The sequence below is a fragment of the Saimiri boliviensis genome, chromosome 9 (genome assembly GCF_048565385.1).
Source record: "Saimiri boliviensis isolate mSaiBol1 chromosome 9, mSaiBol1.pri, whole genome shotgun sequence".
Classification (NCBI taxonomy): Eukaryota; Metazoa; Chordata; class Mammalia; order Primates; family Cebidae; genus Saimiri; species Saimiri boliviensis.
Window position 1 is genome coordinate 55,676,803 of NC_133457.1, and position 14,518 is coordinate 55,691,320.

At 35.3% G+C, this 14,518-nt stretch overlaps 1 protein-coding gene across 5 annotated transcripts in view; it reads left to right on the forward strand.

Moving 5' to 3' along the window:
- The window catches only part of PLSCR4 (phospholipid scramblase 4), a 110,265-nt gene that overhangs the window by 37,951 nt on the left and 57,796 nt on the right, over positions 1–14,518 (forward strand). The window lies entirely within an intron of this gene.

The following is a 14,518-nucleotide window of genomic DNA, read 5'->3' on the forward strand; positions in this document are numbered from 1 at the left end:
TGTTTAAAGGGGAGTAGATTTCATAATTTAGATTACATTCTCCTGTAATAGTCATAGAAGACAACCTCCGTCTATCTGCTCTCATGGTTAACTGTGAAATACTAGTAGCCTTGCCATTATTAAATTTGAAAAACACAGGAATGCTAATTATTACGCTCTGTGACATGGTTTTGAATCCTATGGGCGAGTGACAACAGGTAGGGGAACATATTATCACTTTATGCACGATGTGATTATATACCTTAATGTCCATAGGAAGCACTGAAATTTGATGGGAACCGTAAGTGAATTTATCAGAGTGTCCAATTGCATCATACTTAATTTGTAGGAATCAAATGATGTTTATGCATAAACTAGATAATACAGTAGAACAAAGTAAAATTCAGTCTGGCATGAAATAACACACAATTGAGAAGTTATTCTTTTTTTTTTTTTTACAGTGTTTTAACACATTGAGTGTTTCACCATATTGAATGTTTCACCATATTGCTCAGGCTGGTCTTGAACTGCTGGGCTGAAGCAATCCTTCCACCTTGGCCTCCTAAAGTGCTGAGGTTACATGAGCCACTATATCTGACCAAATATTTTTAATTAATATGATTTTGCTTAGCTTCATTAAAAAAATAAGATTCCAGTTGGAAGTCCATTAAGTTTGTATGTTAAAGGATTGGCATTTTTATAATATCGACCCTCCCAGCCATTATTAAGCTGTATCTGAAACTCTATTTTTATGCCTTTAAATAAAATTTTAGTCTTCTAAAATTATCCCTATTTAATTTGTTCCCTTGCATTTTATAATTTTTGTCTCTATTGTGAATGTTTTTCTTCATTTTTAATTTTCAAATGATTATTCCTAGTGTAAAGATAATAGATTTTCATATACTTCATTTGTATTTAACTACATTACTCAGCAGCCTTTTGCTAGTTTTAATAGTTTTTAAGTTGAGTTATATTTTCTGGATACATAATCACATTATGAGAAGTTATTTTTAAGAAGATGTGAAAGGTATGCATGAGAATCCAATAAAATACATAACATTTTTTAGGTAAAGATACCATTTCTCTAAAACAACATATAAATAGAATCCTAACTGAATATTTTTGTTACTGTTTTTAACTGTACTGTTTAGCTCATGCGGAAAAACAAACATTATATATTAATATTATGTATAATATATTGCAAATATAAAAATACCTATTTTATAAAATATAATTTTGACATATGTATATATATATATATACACACACACACACACACACATATATAGTGGAGACTTCTTCATATAACAAAAGGTGTTACAAAACTGTGTTGATTAAAAGACAGTAGAATAGACCTACTACCAGATATGCAAATGAAACTGAAGGGACATTTAAGAATGAAAGGAAAGCTGGCATTTGATAAGCATACATTTTAAATCAGTGGGTGGGGAAGAAGAAATAACATTTAATTGAGTGTGCTTGGACAAATGGGAATTTATTTGGGAAACCTAATAATAAAACTGAAACTTTTCCTCATGGTTAATAGACAAATGTAGGATAGATGGCTTACTAGTTTAAATCTAAATATGCAGCCTAAAAAGGAAAAAAGAAAGCCTGAATAGATATCTGTGCACATTGCATGTGGGAAAAGCATTTCTAAGCATAATACAAAAACCTGGACTCATTTAGGGACATGATTTTTATTAATATTTGCATCCCCCAAAAAGGATACAAACTGGGGACATTGTTAGTAGAAAAAAAAGAGTCAAAGCAAAAGAAATGCAAATATTAAGCAGAGTGAAGACTCTTAGCCACATTAATTATCCAAAGAAACATAAAGACATCAAATTTTGCATTAATTTTACAAATATTGAAAGTCTGATAACTTGGTGTTGAAAATGCAACGAGAGAAATATAATTTTACAAACTTTTAGTGGAAATGTGAATTGGTAAAACTTTTTAGGGTTAAAGCTGTTCAGATTTACAAATGTTCATTTACTTATTGGAATTTATTCTGCAAAACATGCTCCCAAGTGTACAAATAAAAATCTCTGTCAAGATGTTTAAAGTAGAATTGTTTACAATACAGAAAACATGGCTACAATTCTGTAGCCACTGATTGAGAATTGGTTACATACTTTGTGGTATATTCAAAAGTGAACTAATATACAGTTTAAAACATTGTAGCTCTAAATGTTCTAACTTGGAAATATATCCAAAGCATATAAGAAGTTAAAGTTAAAACACAAAGTGGAACAAAGAACAAGTTGAAACACACACTGTGTGTGTGTGTGTGTGTGTGTGTGTGTGTGTGTGTGTGTAGTGTGGTGTAGTAATGATATTTTTGTAAATAATTTGGAATATAGGCTGAATTATATATTATGGGTAGTAATGTGATATTACATATATTTATAATGTGTATAAGGAAAAATTGATAGTGATTGGTAATTTATACAGAATATTGTCTCCTAGAATATATTAGTTATCACTTACTACAGAAGAAATTGTATTTCACAAAGCTTTCGATATTGTCTCATTTTTTCTAAGTGTCCTCTTTCAACTGTTTCCTTTAAAATCCCCTTCCTTTTTCTTCTTCCCTAATATTGATGGTTATGATATTTATTGCAAGCACAGTAGTGAAGAATTTTGCCTGAGAGATTTTACAACCAGTTAATGTTCATAAACAAAATATACAGAAATGTTCATAGTCATATATGACAATATTGTACTAAAATTCAGTTTTATAGTACTCATCCTTCAGGATGAAAGAGACAGGTATACTATTCTTTGAAAAGGAAAACGTCCAAAATTGGACTGCAAAACTTGTTTTTAATTGCATGATAAAGCTGGGTGGTGTGATAACGCCCATCATCACAGTACTTTCGGAGGCTGGGGTAGGCAGATTGCTTGAGCCCAGGAGTCTGAGAGCATCCTGGGCAACATGGCAAAAGCACACCTATAAAAAAATTTAAAAATTGGCCAGGCATGGTGGCACCCACCTGTAGTCCCAGCTACTTAGGAGGCTGAGGCAGGAGGATTGATTGAGCCTGGGAGGTCAAGGCTACAGTAAGCCAATCCTGCATGGGTAACAGAAAGAGACCCTGTCTCAAAAAGAAAATAAAATTGCATGACAAAAATGCAGTAAAGACAAGTGTTAAGTTTTGAAAAGATAATTTTAATATAAAATGTTAACACCTTTCATATAAAGAAGACAAGACAAAACAAAATGAAAAGCTAGCAGTGAAATGAACAAATGACAAACAGGCAGTTCACAGAAATAGAGTTACAAGTTGCTTTCAAACAAATAATAAAAGTGGCTCAGCCTCCTCATTATAAGATATACAGAAAAGAAAACTTTTTTTACATATCAGATTGACAACTACACAAATGTTGATAAAATATTGTATTAGGAATGTAACTTTTTGTCTGGGGTCTAAATTGATTCTTTTTTTTTTTTTTGAGACAGAGTTTCGCTCTTGTTACCCAGGCTGGAGTGCAATGGCGCGATCTCGGCTCACCGCAACCTCCGCCTCCTGGGTTCAGGCAATTCTCCTGCCTCAGCCTCCTGAGTAGCTGGGATTACAGGCACGTGTCCGCGCCAGCTAATTTTTTGTATTTTTAGTAGAGACGGGGTTTCACCATGTTGATCATCGATCTCTTGACCTCATGATCCACCCGCCTCGGCCTCCCAAAGTGCTGGGATTACAGGCTTGAGCCACCGCGCGTGGCTGATTCAAATTCTTTAGAGTGCAGTTTGATAGTATCTTTAAAAAATGTACAAAACTTCGATCCATCAGTTCTGCCTCCAAGAATTTAATGCACAGATGCACAGGAAGAAAATATAATTTTTTTCAGCGTTTTTGGTGATAGCCTGAATTTGGAAACAATTTAAGTTTTGTCATTAAGCAGCCAGTTAAATTTATTATGTTGCTCCCTTCCTCCTCCTGGATCCTCCTTCCTCCTTAAAAAAATAATAAATAAATAAATAAATTCATTATGTTGCTGTCCCTAAAAAGAATAAGGTTATATGGACTGAAATGTAATCAACATCAAGACATTTTAATAAACAAAAAGAAAAAGACAAAATTGTATTGATTGTATAAAAACTGTATAGATTAGTTTATATATGTTTAGAAAATCTCTTAGAAGACAAAAAATCTAATGTCTGGTTGCCTTTTGAATGGGAAATGGGAATTGGACTAAGGTTTTTTTTTTTTTTGTATAAATGTATTGTGTAAATGTATGCACTGCTGACTCCTTGAATTATATTTGTGTGTGTTTGCACATATGACTTATTTTTTAAAGTCTGTTTTCATAAATGTAAAGTTTCTTATCAAAATGACTTAACTGTAAGCCACATGACATCCTGTTTTACTACAATTTTAAATATTAAAAGACTAACTGTATAAGATACAATTAAGTACATATAGGTTACATGTAATTCTAATGAAGATCATGTGTATCTATGGGACATTTCTGCTGCAACATATTTTATCAATCTGGTCCTAGGCTTATCTTTTGTGCAAGCCTGGAATTAATTTCTCTAATTTCAGCCCATGTGACAGAAACTTATTAAGTTTACAAGATGGCTACAGAAATGACTGAATCCTTCAGTCACTGAACTTTAATCCACTCATATTGAGCCCACTGAACTAACCAGTTCCCTGTAGCCAAGAAACCCATAATACCAATCAACACAGTCTACTATAGGATCCAAGAAATTTGGCTTAAAATCTATAAAGAGGATAGTACTTGGAAAGGTATGCATAAAATTTCATCTTTGATGAACATGCAGGTGTTTTTAGTTACAGATTCATTACAAGAAAGTACATTGTTAGGTTTTTAAAATTATTTTAAAAACTCAGTTTATCTATTGTACATTTATTGTAGAAAATTTAAAGAGGAAATGTTTGTATCTTAGCATATTTCCTCCAGATTTTCCATACTTTTTAAAAACATTCTATCATTAAGATTATCTAGATTATATGTTTAACATCTAAATGTAAACATTTAATGATTTTTACAAAACTATTTGTTACTATATTTTTAAGGAATATGATTTTATTTTATTTTATTTTATTTTTTGAGACGGAGTTTCGCTCTTGTTACCCAGGCTGGAGTGCAATGGCGCGATCTCGGCTCACCGCAACCTCCGCCTCCTGGGTTCAGGCAATTCTCCTGCCTCAGCCTCCTGAGTAGCTGGGATTACAGGCACACGCCACCATGCCCAGCTAATTTTTGTATTTTTAGTAGAGACAGGGTTTCACTATGTTGACCAGAATGGTCTCGATCTCTTGACCTCGTGATCCACCCGCCTCGGCCTCCCAAAGTGCTGGGATTACAGGCTTGAGCCACCGCGCCCAGCCAGGAATATGATTTTATAATGTTCCACTATTATGTGTTTACTTAACAATTGTTCTTGATATTTTTGTAGTTTACAATTGCTATTATTTTCGTTATGTATTCCTTCTGTGAAAATGAGAATCTATAACTTAAAAATCTTTTATAGCATATTTCGGATTTATTTTGAATTTGATATAGAGGAAATTTACTTGGGTTTACAATTGAGATTTGAGAAAAAAATAGCTATGTCTTATTTATATTGGTAAATTGAACATTTGATTGAATGTATTATGATTCCTATAGCAGATAGATTTTTATCTGAATGAGGTAAAATTTCATAGATCTATAATTGAGGTTGTATGTGTTGGGGGCAGGAGGGGACATATTAAAATCACCTGGGAAATGGCTTCCGTTTTTCCTTCCTTATCTATAGAAACAATGATCTGTTTAAGCTTTATCATGAGACTGCAGCAATTCAGTAACATCTTCATGCTTCACTTCTATTTCTAGTTTTCTTGCTATTTCTGTCACATCTGCAGGTAGTTCATCCAGTGAAGTCTTGAACCAGTCAAAATCATTCAGGAGGGTTGGAATTCGCTTCTTCCAAGGTCCTGTTAACATTAATATTTTGACTTCCTCCCATGAATCACAAAAATTCTTAATGATATCTAAAATGGTGAATCCTTTTTAGAAGGTTTTCAATTTACTTTGCCTAGATTTATCGAAGGAATCTAGGTCTAGCTTTTGGCCTGTCTTTGCTTTCAACATGCTTTCCTCATTAAACTTAATATTTTCCAGCCTTTTGACTTAAAGTGAGAGATGCATGAGCCTTTTTTTTCCCTTGAGTACTTAAAGGCATTTGTAGTCCTAATTTCAATATTGTTTTGTCTCAAGGAATAGAGAGGCCCTAGTATAGGGAAAGAGATGGGAGAGTAGTTGCTCTATGGAGCAGTCACACCACAGACAACACTTACTAAGTTCATCATCTTATACAGGCATGGTTCATGGCATCCCAAAACAATTACAATAGTAACATCAAAGATCACTGATCCTGGATCACCATAACAGATTAATTGTAGTGAAAAACTCTGAAATATTGTGAGAATTACCAATATGTGACAGAGTAAAACTTGCTGTTCTACAAAATGGCACTGATAGACTCCTTAATACGAGGATGCCACAAGCCCTCATTTGTTTAAAAAAATGGAACATCTGTGAATCACAATATAGCAAAGCATAATAAAACAAGGCATGCCTGTACACAATGAGATATACTGAGGATGGGATCCAAGTCAGCATGAAATTTATGTTCCATTATGTTTTAAACACATAGCCTGAAAATAATTTTATACAATATTTTTGATAATGTGTATGAAACATGTACATTGAACCATTAGAAAGCAAAAGTATCAATATCTCAATCACCCATGTGGACAATCTGTGGCTATTTGCCATCACCGTCATTCCTGACTCTAAATTTATTATGCTACTGATAAGCAATTGTTTTCTTATATTACTCACAAATAAGTGCTTAACAGTAAAAATTAGGATGCACCATTAATATCATATTAATGTTCAAGGTAACTAAACAGAACAGTAGTGTCTCCAGAATGCCTGTATCAGCTGTTAAAAAGCCACCAATAAGCAATGCCAGGCTTTCATTCTTTACCTACAATGCTTTACTTTGATTACAAGATTATTGTTCACTGTATTATTTAAGTGAGAAGAAATATCAGAAGTAGTTGGGTGACCAGCAAGTGTTTTCTCTAGAAATGAGGAAGTATTCTGATGGATGACTTCATGTTTCCTCCAGAGTCACCTGTCTCAGTAACAATGTTTTTTGTCTTAGAAGTCTCTGTTGATTTTATAAACTGACACAATTGCTTATTCTGTGATAAATGCATTCTCTTCTAGTCCTTCAATAAACCCATCACATATGTTATCTATAGGCACTTTGCAGTGTTAACAGTATCCTCTTCACCTTCGCTTGTGGCATCATGCTGGTACTCAAAATTTTGGATTTCTGAGCATTTCAGATTTTGGACTTTTGGATTAGGGATGCTTAGTCTATACAGCATTTTATGTGCCAGAACTCTGCATGAATATTTTAATCTTGTCTTATAGAGATCGGTTCTTTTTTGTTCGTTTCTGTTTTTAAGAATAAATGACAGACCAAACGTTTTGGTTTTGTCTTCTGTTATTATTTTTTTTTCCAAGAGTTTTGGAGCAGAGTCAGGATCACGATGACAAGAAAGAGACATAGACAGTTGGCAGAGCATATAGTTAGCAGGAGTTTGAGAAGAGGTGTTTCAGTAGACTTGAGAGATTCTCATGGGAGAAGCAAGATGAAATAGCGATAACACAGAGGACTAATTCTTACAAATTTTTTTTCTGAAAGTGGTCCAAGTGTCAATTAGGAAGTTTTCAGGTTAGATTTGAAACCCCCACCACAGAATTTGTTTTTCCTCACTGAGAAATTGATGGGTTATTGTTTTGGGATTAAAGCCTTGTGGGGCTTCCTCTAGTGGAGTAATAGTTCAGACAAAAGGTAGTGGATCCATTAGATGGCTGGTATAAAAGTAGAAAATGTCTTTTCCAGTTGCATTACTATTAACCATAAGGCAGACATCTTGGGGCATAGGGTCCTTAATTTGGGATCCTTGGTTTGGAATTAAAATATGTATGAGGAGCTCCTCTTGGGCCCTGTAGCCCTTACAACTGTAAAGGCATGAACCTGTTTGCCTTTTGTAAGGAATTTTCCCATTGTAGCCATTCTGTGTTACTTTTGGTAAGATTCTCCCATTCATCTAGAGAAGCACAAGTTCTGGGCCGCTAGTTTTTGTACATGAAATTGGCTGGAATTCCCAGATGGAGACGTTCTAGCCACCGTTGATCAGATAAATCCGTGATTCAGTGTCTTTTGTTAACCTTTTCTACCTACTAAACTAAGTCTAGTTTCTGTCTGACCCAGTTTGATACCTGAGGCCTCCCTACTGGGCCCAGTCCTATTTTTGTCACAACTTTGAAACCCATTGTAGATAAAAAATGCTCAGACTCAGAGAGCTCAAATCTCAAGTTCATGAAGCTCAGTTTCAGAAAATCTTACCCATGACCCCAGTTGCCACGAAAGAGCAGTGGGCACAATGGGCATGGTGGGTACCTTAACTTGGTCACTCAGTGCTCCTGGGATCACTGGAGGTTTACTTCAAGATCTGACGTCTCATGTGAAACTGTTAAGAGAAAAACTTTAGACAAATTAAATTAAGCAGAGTTTGAGCAAAAAATGATTCATGAATCAAGAAACACTCAGAACCAGAATAGTTTCAAGGAGCTCCACCTGGAAACTTGGGCAGGCAGTATTCATAAAGGAAAGAAGTGATGTACATAAATCATTTGATTGGATCCAGCCTAGTGTTTGCTTTAGTTGGTCGTGGTGTGATTAGGCATTTGCCTTCAATGGACGTGGTCTGATTAGTTAACAGCCTGTGATTGGCTGAAACTCCGCTACTGTCATTGGCAGAGACTCAGCTGCTTGTTACAAGAATACACTCTCAAATCAGGTTGTAGTCTGCTACTTACAGAGGCAGCATTAGGCCTAATTTATCATTTTAGGATTTAGATTACATAGAAATGTGTTGTTTTATTTTTATGTGGTTAGAGAATTTCCTGTTGTCTTGCAGTTAGTAATTCCTAGCTCATATTATGGTCAGAGAACAAGCTGTATGATTTTAATTTTTTGTAATATTTTAAGATTTCAATATAGACTGGGTGAATGTTCTGTATGTTGAAAAGTATGTTTATTCTAATGTTGTTGGGCGGGATGTCCTAAAAATGTCGGTGGTCGTTGATGATGCTGCCTAGTTGTGCCAGTATCATCGCTGATTTTCCCTCTGCTTGTTCTTATACATTACTAGGAATGTAGTATCAAAGTCCTCAACTGTAAGTGTGGATTTGTCTTTATTTTTTTCAAATTTTGCTAGTTTTTGCTTCATGTATTTTGAAGCTCCATTGTTAGAATCAGTCATATTTATAATTGTTGGGATCAGTCACATTTATGATTGCTGTATCTTTTAATAAATTGGCTCTTTTAAGTGATAGCCTTTCTTTGCTGTGAAATCTACTTCTTTGCTCTGAAATCTACTTGTGAGATTATATAACCACTCCATCTTTCTTTTACTCTTTTAATGACTTTATTGAGGTATAATTCACATACCATAAAATTCACGCAAAGTATACAGTCATTGATTTTTAGCATATTCAGAGTTGTGCAGCTATCACCACAATCTAATGTTAGAATATTTTCATAATTCCAAAAATAAACATATGTCTGATAGCAGTCATTTCCCATCTTCTTGAAATCACAAATCTATTTTATGCCTTTAAAAACTTGCCTATTCTGGATAGTTTACATCAGTAGAATCATGTACTATTTGGTTTTTATTTGTGATTGACTTATTTCTAGTAGTGTAATGTTTTCAAGGTTCATGCAGGATGTAGCATGTAATTAGTACTGAATTACTTTGTATGACTGAACCATATTCCATTGTAGGGATATGTATATATGTATTTTTATTTTAAGATGGACTTTTGCTCTTGTTGCCCAGGCTAGAGTGCAATGGCATGATCTCTGCTCACTGCAACCTCTGCTTCCTGAGTTCAAGAGATTCTTCCTGCCTCAGCCTCCCAAGTAGCTGGGATTGTAGGCATGTACAACCACGCCAGGCTAATTTTATGTTTTTAGTAAAGATGAGGTTTTTCCATATTGGTCAGTCTGGTCTTGAACTCCCAACCTTAGGTGATCTGCCCGCCTCGGCCTCCCAAAGGGCTGGGATTACAGGCGTGAGCCACTGCACCCAGCTGGGATATTTAAAAATTGATCAATTCATCAGTTGATGGATATTTGAGTTGTTTCTACTTGTTGGGTAATATGTGTAATGCTGTTATGAACATGTTTTTGTGAAGGCATTTATTTTTATTTCTCTAAGGTATATACCTAGAAATGAAATTACTAGAGGATATGGTTAACCCTATTAACCATAATTAAACTGTAACCTGCATCTCCCTGTTTCAAGCAATTCCCCTGCCTCAGCCTCCTGAGTAGCTAGGATTACAGGCACCTACCACCATGCCCAGCTAATTTCTTTGTATTTTTAGTAGAGATGGTGTTTCACCATGTTGTCCAGGTTGTCCTTATTACACCTGACCTCAGGCAATCTACCCACTTTGGCCTCTGAAAGCACTGGGATTGTAGGTCTGAGTCACCACACCCAGCCAAGAGCTTTCTTCTTTAAAATTATTTTTATTTACAGCTATAAATTTGCCTCAAAACATTTATTTGGCTGTAGCCCGTAAGTTTGTTGCCTTTTTTCTTTTCATTGTCCCCATTGATCTCAAAACATATTCAAAATTTTCTTGTGAATTTTTTGCCAACCCATTGCTTATTTAAGAGACTGTTGTTTAATATCCATATATTTTGAATTTCCTCAACTTCTTATTGTTGATTTATAATTTAATTTTTCCATGGTATTCAGAGAATATTTTATATGATTTCAATTTTTAAAAATTTTCTGAGGCTCGTTTCATAGCCTAATGAATCTTCTATCTTGGAGAATGTTTCATGTGTACTTGAAAATAATGTATTCTGCTATTATTGGTTGCAGTGTTACATAGATAGTTAAAGATCTAATTGGTTCATTATGCATATTTCCCTTCAATTTCATCAGTGTTTGATTGTGTATTTTGGGACTTTATTGTGATGTGCACATAAAGGTATAGTTGTTATATCTTTCTGATGGATTAATTTTCTCTTCTCTTTATGAAATATTCTTCTTAGTCTTCAGTATTAGTTTTTGTCTTAAAGTTTTATTGTATGAGATTAATATAGCCACTGCAGCTCTTCTTTGGTTAATGCAAAGTACATGTCTCTATTCAACCTGTTTGTCTCTATAAATTGTGTCATGTTTTCTCTTTCCTTTTTCAATCCATTCTGCCAGTATTCTACCTTTTGATTGGATTGGTTAATCTATTTACATTTAAGGTAATTACTGATAAGGTAAGATTTATGTCAGATGTTTTGCTACTTGTTTTCTGTATGTTTTACATTCTAACTTTCTTTGTATTAGTGTCTACATAGTGTATCTTTCTATTCCTTTTTCTTTCATCCTCTTCTCTTTCATCTTTTTCTACTTTATCATTACATTTGAAGTTAGTTTCTTTTAGATAGCACGTAATTGAGTCTGTATTAGTCCATTTTCACACTGCTAATAAAGACATACCCAAGATGGGGCAGTTTACAAAAGAAAGAGGTTTAATGGACTTACTTAGCTGGGCACAGTGGCATTTGCCTGTAGTCACAGCTATCCTGGGGGCTGATGTGGGAGATTCACTGGAACCCAGGATTTAAACACAACTGGAATGCAGGGAATAGTTTCTTAAGGTTGTGCAGCATGGCAGGGCCCTGCGCCTGGCCCAGCAAACCATTCTTTGCTTCTAAGCCTCCAGTCCTATGATGGGAGGGACTGCCTCAAAAGTCTCTGAAATGCCTTCAAACATGTTTCCCATTGTGTTGGCTAGTAGCAATTTCCTTCCTTTTAGTTATGCAAATTTATCAAGCCTGCTTGAATTCCTCCCCTGAAAATGGATTTTTCTTTTCTACCACATGTCTGGGCTGCAAATTTTCCAAACTTTTGTGCTCTGCTTCCCTCTTAAATACAAGTTCCAGTTTTAGATCATTTATTTCTTTGCTCGCACATATGAGCATAGGCTGTTAAAAGAGCCAGCTCACATCCTGATGTTTTGCTGCTTAGAAATTTATTCTGCCAGATACCTGAAATAATCATTCTCAAGTTCAAAGTCCCACAGATCTCTAAGGCAGGGATACAATAAAGTGAATTCCTTTGTTAAGGAACAGAAGTATCTTTGCTCTAGTTACCAATAAGAAATCTGTCATTTCCCCCTGAGACTGCATCAGCCTGGACCTTATTGTCCATATCAACATCAGCAATTTGGTCACAACAATTTAACAATTGTCTAGGAAGTTTCCATTTCCCCCTCATTTTCCTGTCTTTTTTTGAGCCCTCCAAGCTATTCTAGCATTTGCTTGTTACCCAGTTCCAAAGCTGCTTATACTTTTTCAGGTATCTTTATAGCAATGCCCCACTCCTTGGTACCCATTTTCTGTATTAGTCCATTCTTGCACTACTGTAAAAAAATGCATGAGCCTGGATAATTTACAAAGAAAAGAGGTTTAATTGACTCACAGTTCCACAAGCTGTACAGGAAGTGTGATGCTGGCAATCTGCTTGGCTTCTGGGGAGGCCTCAAGAAACTTACAATCATGGCAGTAGGCAAATTGGGAGATAGCACTTCATATGGCTGGAGTAGGAGGGAAAGAGAGATGGGAGATGTGCCACACAGTTTTAAACAACCAGATCTCATGAGAACTCTTGTTAAGAACAGCACTAGGGAGATGGGGCTAAAGCATTAGAAACCACCCCCTGACCCAGTCACCTCCCATCAGGCCCAACCTCCAGCATTGAGGATGACATTTCAACATGATATTTGGGTGGGGACACATATCTGAACCATATCATCATCTTTTGATTTTCCACATTAGTGGAGGTTCCTTTTGTGCTATAATTTTATATTATTGTCATTTTGCATATTGTTTTATGAGATTCTGAGCCTTACAGAAATGCTTTGGAGCTAATTGATTTTCTTAGTGTTTTGGCAGGCAGCTGATCCACTTGGATTGAGGCCAAAAGTTCTGGCTAGCCTTTTATGTGTTATGATTTCAACGTCAGTTAGTTTATCATTTAAAGTCTTTGCCATGATATGTAGATGTCTTGTGTGTGTGCACAACCTATGGCCAATCTGAGACCCGAGCAGTTTTCTTTTATTTCAGTTCTAAAGTCTTTGTTAGGATCTGACACTTAAGATCAGATCCATGCATTCATTACTCCTGGATTAGCTGAGGATTTCATAAACAACTTTATAGGGACAATCCGAAGCTGCATCTTCTCCATGATCTCCTTGCTACTTACCAATCTTCTGAGTCTCTCCTATTTTGTTTTCCTGCCAGAAAAAAAATGAGGTTTTATTTACCCTTATCATCTCTGTGCATCCCCCAAATTCACTTGCGTTTAAGGCCAAGTCACAGGAAAGCAGAGAAAAAAGGCAACAGGGTGCACCTCATTCATTTTGGGCCACAGCTCCTCCTTGTGTCAAGAGGAAGATTTATCTCCTTTAGTGTTTTCCACACCTATGGGCCTTCTCTGATACAATTACTGCTTTGTTTACCATCAGACTTCCAGGATCTAGAACAGGTTTGAGCAGGGGAATGAGTATTTCTTCTCCTAGAGGGCTTCTCCTGGAACTGTCTCTGCATCTGATGTCTACTACTATGTTTCAGGATGCCTTGAACCAGTATTGGACCAGGGATAACAGAGAAAAATGTAAAACTTGCTCTGGTTTGATTGTATTTTTTCTGGCCTTCTCTCCCATGTTCTTGCTACTTTTTAATTTTCACAGTCTTCAAATAGCTCTTCATTCATTCTCTTTAGGTTAATTAATTGTATTTAGTGGGAGAGACAGGTTGGTGTCTGTTTACTGCATCTTATACATAACTGAAACATATGACCTATTTTGTTTTTTGGTTTTTTTAGTTCATGGGTAATTTCTCTTGAAACGATAAATATATTTCAAAACCCTTACCAAATGGAATTGGAAAGAGAACTCAGAAGAACAGCCTACTTAACCATTATAAAGTATAGTGGTGAGGTATGCTGGATGGTTTGAAAGCAACATGAGGGTGATGGGGTGTGAAGGAGAAGGCAGCAAGTATACAGAAGGTAACTTTCAGTAGGGTTTGTTTTGTAGAATACTAACTTGGCCTCTGATGCTGGTGTTTTTGAACTATCGTTTCCCAGGTTATAGAGCTATAACCTTGAACAAGTTACTTAAACTCTGTGGGCTTCTGTTTCCTGACCTGTATAATGAAAACAATAATATTCACCTCTGTCAACATATATGAAGTTTCTGACACATCATAGATGTTTAATAATTAATATCTAAAACTTAAAGAAACTGAAAGTGTAAAATATAGCAGCTCATTTGGAGTCTTAATCAGTTGGTAATTCTTTTTTTTTTTTTTTTTTTTTTTTTTTTTTTTTTTTTTTTTTTTTGAGACGGAGTTTCG